Below are 9,048 nucleotides of genomic sequence, written 5' to 3' on the forward strand. Positions count from 1 at the left end.
GGAGGTAAGAATTTCTATTGAAGAATGTGTAAAAAACGCCACACACGTTTACACGTGTATATTTAACCTCTCAATGACCGCTGATAGGCCTTTTTACAGCAGCTATTAAGGGAAATTATTCTCAAAAACAGTGATGCTAGAATAAGGTGAATAGGGCGTAACCCGCTTATGGTATATTAACCCTCGACATGTGGCACTCAAATTTCTACCATTCCATGTAAGGGGTCTCTGTGTGCTGTTTACCTCATTGGCTTTCCAGTGACATCACAGCCTGTCAGTGAGATTACATGGTCTGTACCCCAGTACATTGCCTGATAACGTAACGCACACAGGAACAATATGTAAAGTTCCACACAAAGAGATGGGTAGGATCGCACTCACCCGGGTCAGATGCCTCTTCTAGGAGATCCTCATGGACGCAGGCTGACACCGGATCCTGGCCTGGGAGAGCAGCGGCGTGTGGGAGAGTTATCAGACGCCGGCCATGGACCGTTTCACACCTTCCGGTGCTTCGTCAGGCCGCTAGCGGCCTGACGAAGCACCGGAAGGTGTGAAACGGTCTGTGTCCGGCGTCTGATAACTCTCCCACATTTCGCTGCTCTCCCAGGCCAGGATCTGGTCTCAGCGACCCGCGTCCATGAGGATCTCCTAGAAGAGGCATCTGACCCGGGTGAGTGCGATCCTACCCATCTCTTTGTGTGGAACTTTACATATTGCTGTAGCTCATGGCAACGCACCCCCGTTCATATCCTCCATTGTGTTTGCTTTAGTTCAGACATAGCTTTTGTCTATCGTCATAGGGCATCAATCACACCCTGATTTATAGCAGTGCCGACTTTGTTCCGTTTTTGGCTTCATACAGGAACAATACACTGCACTAGTGTAGTATATTATACCAGCTATTTAGAGGTCGCTATCAAAGTCCCCTTGTTTGACGAGTAAAAAGTTAGAAGAAAAAAAAAAAAAACGTTTAAATGATATGTAAATTCCCCATTTACATTACCCTTTTCTACATAAAACAAAATAAACACACATATTGGGACTAGAGATGAGTGAACTTACAGTAAATTCGATTCGTCACGAACTTCTCGGCTCGGCAGTTAAGGACTTATCCTGCGTAAATTAGTTCAGCTTTCAGGTGCTCCCGTGGGCTGGAAAAGGTGGATACAGACCTAGGAAAGAGTCTCCTAGGACTGTATCCACCTTTTCCAGCCCACCGGAGCACCTGTAAGCTGAACTAATTTATGCAGGAAAAGCCATCAACTGCCGAGCCGAGAAGTTCGTGACGAATCGAATTTACTGTAAATTCGCTCATCTCTAATTGCTGTATTTTAATCAGTTATGACTAAAGTCCATTATTTTTGATGGTGCATGCACTAACTTTTGTCCCGTTAAAAATAAAGGTGGAAAAACGGATGTTATCACAAAGAACATCCGTCAGAGCCCGTTCTTTTCACCTTCCATTATGATCCATTATATCTACTGAGCATGTACACAACCAGAAGGGGTTAAAATGGACATAAAAGAACAGACTATAACGGTGCATGACAGATTAAATAACGGGTGATAACGGATGGAACATGTTCGTTATTTTGACAGAATGTAGGTACAAGGGAAAATGCGGATCAGCTCACCACAATGTTCTTATGAAGGACACCACTCCATAGGTCCGGAAGCACGGAACGAAGGAGCCGCTTCTTCTTGTAGTAGTAGAAAACAGGGAAAAGAGTGATATCCAGCTCCTGTAGGAAAAAATAGGTAAAACTTAACGTTTAATGGAACATCCTAAAAACTAGAAACCACGTGCGTGGCAAGTGACATGTCACTTAAAACAAGTGGAACGCGTTCTACTTGTTTTTAGTGACATGTCACTTGCCACTCACGTAGCTTCTAGTTTTTAAGATGTTCCATTAAATGTTAAGTTTTACCTATTTTTTCCTACGGGAGCTGGATATCACTCTTTTCCCCATTTTGACAGAATGCCCATTAAAATAATAGACATTGGCCATTATCAGGAGTTATATTGAGTTATTTTGTCGATTTTTTCCATGACCTCTTACAGCAGAAAAACGTCTGTCAAAATGCAGGAACATGACAGTAGTGGTAAAAAAGCCTTAGTCACATCATCCTTGGCAGTCTACATCGTGTGCCGCATAGAGTCTGAGAGAAGACCTTGGACCTAAGTCTGTATAGCATAGAGACAGAAAATCGTACAGCAGGAGGTCTTGTGAATTCTGTGCATGTTCACCAGTTTGCAGAAGCTAGAAATGTTTATATATATATATATATATATATATATATATATATATATATATACACATACACACTAGCTGAGTACCCGGCGTTGTCTGTTTTTTCCTTCCTAATCCTTGTTGGGGAGGAAAATCAACATCATACCCCGACCCCATATCCCCACCTGATATCCGGTCCTCATATCTCCACCTCCTAGCCCGACGCCATATCCCGTCATTTCCATACATTTCCCATAGATTTTCATGGGACTTTAAACAAGAACCCAGACCATCACAAATGGGGGTAGTTAAGGGTTAAATTAACTATCCTATATTTTAAGAGTCAAAAAAAGATGCTTTATTGATAGGCTTACAGATTACATGCAAGAAAAAGCATTGAAATAATGAAAAGGAACCAACGGCCCAACTAGGCCATAACCAAAGTAACAATTGGTACAATTAACAACACATTAATTGGTATTAACAACACATTAATAATTGGCACAAAATCATAGTGGCAGAAAAAAGGTATACAGTGTTTGACGGCTGGTCATCCCCGACAGTGCACAATAGAGTCCCTCCCTCCCCTCAACACGGAGATCAATAAAGCGATAAACTGCAACGGATGTTAGGACAATGGGCGGAAGATAACCACGGTTCCCACAAACGATCAAAGGAGGACACAGCATCATCTCTAATAGCAGATAACTTTTCATTGAGCATAATGAGGTTAACTCTGTCCACCACCCTTTCAAAATCTAAGGAGGGTTTCTTCCATTGCGATGCTATATAGATTCTAGTAGCCATCAAGATAAATTGAGCAAGAGGAAAATGACTAAAGGTCATTCTCTGTGGCTTAGTACCAAGCAAGCAAAAAGCCGGGGTACGTGACACATAAGTACCCAAAAGGGAGCCTAAAAGATCTAATACAGTCGTCCAAAGGCCCACCACCACCGGACAACCCCACCATATATGATACATGGTTCCCCTTTGACCACACCCACGGAAACATAGAGGGGAAACTTCGGGGTAAATCGAGTGAAGTCGCGAGGGAACCATGTATACACGGTGCAGAACCTTCAACGCTGTCTCCATCAATGTCACTTGCCAACTCCCCTTCCCCAAAACCATACAGCCCTCCCTCCATTGAGGCAGAGACAAGGTTTGATGTAAGTCCGCTTCCCACGCTAACATGAAGGGCAGTTTCTGATCAGTAGGGGGACCATTAATATGAGCATACACTAAGGAGAGAAGCCCGACATCCATGGGTCTATAGAGAATGAAAGCTTCATACATAGTAGGGTGTAGTGTAGCCGTGCTACCTAGAACAGTACGATAATAGGAAAATATATGGCAGGCTCTAAAGGATTCACCGTCAGGCATGTGATATCTTCGTTTAAGAGACGTTAATGTATGCATCAAGCGGTGGTCAAAAAAGTGATAGAGTCGTAATAGTTTGTTATCAATGCACCAGTGGAAAAGGGAAGGAGTAAGTCCAGGCAAAAAAAGAGGGTTGCAAAGAAAAGAAGTCAGAGGAGAAGCTGAGGATTGCAAGCAGAATTTGAAGCGAACCAGACGCCAGAGAGACAACGAGTAGAGGGCAATCTGTGCCGACGTAGGGACCAGCGTAGCTATAGGGCATGAGGTCCACATCAAGGATGCATAGGAATAAGGGGACATTAAGGAATCCTCCAGTCTCGTCCAGCGAGGTGCTCTATCCGGAGCATTCACCAACGCTAGTTGTGCCAATCGTGCAGCATAATAGTACTTAAGAAAATCGGGTACCGACAAGCCACCCGACTTCCTATTATAGTGCATGATTTGCCTGGAAATACGCGGCCGTTTGTTCGACTAACGGACAGCTTTCTCAACCCTGGTGGATAAAAGTGCATCCAGCTGCAAGTCTCGGTGCGGTCTCGTTTCAGTTCACTAGCTAGGGATACGATACGGCCTCTCATGTATGACTTATGAGCTAACCACACCCATACCGGGGAAGACTCTGGGATCATGTTGGTATCAAAAAAATGCTTCAGGTCAGTATCTAGTTGTTGGTATACCCTCGGCATGGTCAGCAATGCTTCATTCAAGCGCCATCTAAACGGATATGTAAAGGAGGGCATCAAGTTAAAAGCAGCTAACACCATATCATGATCTGACCACACCGAGGGCATATGACGGGCATACAACATCTGGGGGAGCATACGGGTAAGAACCAATATCCAGTCTATCCTGGTATAGTGACCATGCGCAGGTGAGTAATATGAGTAACCCCTAGAGACCCAGTTATGCTCTCTCCAACTATCAGCTAAATCATGGAATATAAACAATTGTTGTAGAAGGCGGTGTTGAGACCCTGACCTACGAAAAGGGGCTGAATTAGATCTATCCAGTTTGCCATTAACTATCATGTTAAAATCTCCGGCCCAAATCAGCATATCGTATGTCAGTGTCTCAAGAAGTGAACATAAAGGGGGAAAAAACATTAGAGGGGAGTCCGTTGGAGCGTAAGAGTTAACAATACATAAGGATTTGTCATACAATGTACCCAGCAATATCAGGTATCTCCCCTCACCATCCACCAACTTCCGCTGTACCGTGATGGGGAAAGAGTTATGAAACAAGGTCATGACTCCTCTGCATTTAGTCGTGAAAGACGAACAATGATGTCTAGAATACAATCTGTGTAGGTGTGATGGTTTAGAGGTGAGCGTAAAATGGGTTTCCTGGATACACAATATGTCAGGATGTAATTTAACGTAATCAGTAAAGGCCTTACTACGTTTACCTGGGGCATTGAAGCCCCGCACGTTATGTGAGAGAACCTTAGCCATAACATCAAACCAGAGGAGACATGCCATCATACATACCGAACCCAATAAACAATACCCAGGGAAGGATAGGGAGACCAGCCATCGGCACCAATTGCGGCTGCTTGCAGCCAAAAAACAGAAGTGCATCGTACCTATAGGAACATAAAACAAAAAACAAACATAAAAGAAAAAAAAGAAAAGGAAAACAAAAAAAAACGTCCAAATCACAGGAAAGGCGGGCGGCCTTATCAAGTCGCCCAGCATTCTTCCTATGTCCCACGGAGGGATGATTGGGTGCAGTAGTCTGAACCACGATCCAGCCTCGCCATAAAAAAATAGTAGAAGTCAATAACAGCAGGGATGGGGGACGCAGAAGGAGAACAAAAGTCTCGGCTCACAACCCGTAGAGAGGCAGCAGCATAGCGTCCATTAAGCAAACAACTGTATAAGAAACGGGGCACCCATGACAATCAAGCCGGCTGGTCTTCTCGCAGAGGTGCAGGGGGTCTACGCTTCTCTCTCCCTACAGTAGACCATTCTCGGTGCACCCGTCCAGGTCTTTGAGGCAGTGGGGGACTATACACCAAAGTGATGCGGGCATGTGAGAGAAGGTGTGAAGGTAATGCTGGCATGTTTCTGGCCGCCTGCAGGATCGTATCTTTCACCTCAGGATAATGTAGTTTAAGTATTATGTCCCTCGGATCGTCGGGGTTCTTGGGTCTGGTCAGGGCTCTATGTATGCGGTCGAAACGCAATAGTTCCGGTTCCAGCTGCGGGGCCAATTCGTAGAAGAGTGAGATCGCCTTAGAGAAGTCAGTCACCTCCTCCGGGAGACCTCGGATCCGTAGGTTTGCGCGGCGGGACCGGTTCTCTAGGTCCTTGAGTTTCAGCTCGAGGGCCTGTAGCTGCGCAGTGTGATCCTCCAGGTCACGGCGATCAGTATCAATGGCGTCTGCGAGGTCGTCAATCCGCGCTTCAGAGTCAGCTACTCTCTGCCCCAAGTCTTTCAACCGGGAGGACAGGTCTGCCACCGCCTTAGACAATTCAGTTTGAAAGAGGTGCTCTATGTTCCGGAACATCGAGGTAGGCGACAGGTCTGCAGGGCCTTGCGGCTCCTCCCGAGTGCTCTGCTGGAGAGCTGCAGCGAGACTCTGCCATCTTGGAACGTCGGCTTGTCCTGAAGATATCAGGTATAGAATGCGAGAGTCGCTGTGAAGTCTGCCTTTTTGTGCCCTTCTGGGATCGCGGCATATTCCCCCAACCGGCAGGGAAAGCTCTGACTCAAAGGAGCCCGATACGGGCGCTTAGAGAGGCTGTATAGTCGCGGTCAGCACGGAGCTCACACTACATGCGTCCTCTCGCGTGAGCTGCGCGCATGCGCCCCCCTATGCTATATTTTAAGTGGACATATAAGTAACATGTGACCAAGTATTATCAAAATATCTCCAGCTGTTTGAAAGTTATGCAGTAACATATATTTCCCATAGACTTGTATGGGACTCTTAACCATTACACACCCTTATTTGCCAGGGTTGTTTTTTTTTGTTTAATTACCTTTCTTGTTGTTGACATATAAGTAACATGTGTGCCAAGTTTCATGTTAATATCTTTAGCCGTTTGGATGTGATTGTGGAACATACATACAACACATTGAGATATATATATATATACAGTGATCCCTCAACTTACAATGGCCTCAACATACAATGGTCTTTTCTGGATCATTGTAACTTGAAACCAGACTCAACATACAATGCTACGGACAGTCCAGATCTGAAAAACATGTCAAAGGCAGGAAGAACTGACCAATCAGAATGGGCATTTACTGGTAAAACCCCTGTATTACTGAAGTGCATGCACTGACTTGCTGTCTGGTAGCGCCCCCTACAGTATATGCAGGTATTACATGTTCTGTACTCCTCTTTACCTGTGCCAGGGATAGCTGCTCCAGGTGGGGACAGCTCCATTTAACTTTTTTTTTTTTTAGGACATTGCATGTACTGTACAGGACCCTGAAGAAGCTCCTGTCCTCTACGTAGTCAGTGATTTACAGCTCCCAGCAGATCTTTTTTACTTTTATATGTAAGGATTTGCTTTATCTGTATTAGTTATCTATTTATTTTTCTTTACTACTCACTTTTTCCTATTTTTGGATGACATTTTGGGGCTTCAGAACCAATTACCAGGTTTCCATAGAGTTATGGTCTCAACATACAATGGTTTCAACATACAATGGTCATCCTGGAACCAATTAATATTGTAACTTGAGGGACCACTGTATATGTGTGTATATATATAATCCGTTGAAAAGGAGAAGAGTTCGGGTCTATTCACACGGCAGAATTTTGCCTCAAATTAAAGCCCATAGACTTCTACAGGATTCCACCCTACCATTCACAAGTGTTAATGGTAGTGCAGCATCCCCTAGAAATCTATGGGCTTTAAATTTGAGGCGGAATTCTGCAAGCGGAAATTCTGCTGTGTAAATCGACCCTTAAGCAGAAAATAAACACACACAGTACATGTCGAATCCTCAATTCCAGACACCCGATGGACCCCATTGAAGTTAATAGAAACTGCCAGTATCCAGCATGCAAAGAGTCAATTTGATGCCGATGGAGCACAAGGGCAGTGTGAACAAGCCCCAATCTACATGAAGGAATTCTTATTGTCTACAAGCCCTAGGCCTGTGTGTGTGCCTATGACCTCAAGCGAATCCTGTAATCTTCCTTCCTTCCACTTATCCCTTTACTTGCTGTGATCGATAGGGGTATAGTTGGGAATCCTGCAGATACTTCATTTACTGTCTTGTCCAGTGCTCAGCAATGTTGGGAAGTCCCATAGAGAATGAAAGAAATAGTGGTTATGCATGTGTGCTGACTGGTACGCACGGTCAATGGCGTACGTGCAAAAAAATTCCAAAGTCCAAAATAGCTTATTTTTTGGTAACTTTTTATAACATTAAAAAATAAATAAAAAGCGATCAAAAGTCTGATTAAAACAAAAATGGTACAGATAAAAACCTTTAGATCACGGCGCATAAAATTATCCCTCATACCGCCCCATATGCGGAAAAAAAAAAAGTTATAAGGGTCAGAAGATGATTTAAATGTATACATTTTCCTGCATGTAGTTATGATTTTTTCCAGAAGTCCAACAAAATGAAACCTTTATAAGTAGGGTATCATTTTAATCGTATGGACCTACAGAATAAAGAGAAGGTGTCATTTTTAACGAATAATGTACTGTGTAGAAACGGAAGCCCCCAATATTTACAAAATGTTTTTTCTACAATTTTGTTGCACAATTATTTTTTTCCCGTTTCGCCGTAGATTTTTGGGTAAAATGACTGATGTCATTACAAAGTAGAATTGGTGGCGCAAAAAATAAGCCACATATGGATTTTTAGGTGCCAAATTGAAAGGGTTATGATTTTTAAAAAGGTAAGGAGGAAAAAACGAAAATGCAAAAACTGAAAAACGCTGAGTCCATAAAGGGGTACTCTCGTGAGAATTTATTTTATTTTTTTTTTTCAAATCAACTGGTGCCATAAAGTTAAACAGATTTGCAAATTACTTCTATTAAAAAATCTTAATCCTTCCAGTATTTTTTAGGGGCTGTATACTACAGAGGAAATTATTTTCTTTTTGGATTTCTCTGATGTCATGACCACAGTGCTCTCTGCTGACCTCTGCTGTCCATTTTAGGAACTGTCCAGAGCAGCATATGTTTGCTATTGGGATTTTCTCCTGCTCTGGACAGTTCCTAAAATGTAGTGACATCAGAGAAATCCAAAAAGAAAATAATTTCCTCTGTAGTATACAGCCCCTAAAAAGCCCCTAAAAGTAATTTGCAAATCTAAAAGTAAAAAAGAAACAACAGTGGCACCGATACCTTAAGCCTCCTAAGACCACGAGATGGAGACGGCGTCCCGCTAGTCTGGAAATCCACCCTGGCAGCGGAGGTGCTAGGACAATAAAGACCGTAGTCACCAAATAGTAGTAAAT

This window comes from Hyla sarda, chromosome 6 (assembly GCF_029499605.1).
Source record: "Hyla sarda isolate aHylSar1 chromosome 6, aHylSar1.hap1, whole genome shotgun sequence".
Taxonomy (NCBI): domain Eukaryota; kingdom Metazoa; phylum Chordata; class Amphibia; order Anura; family Hylidae; genus Hyla; species Hyla sarda.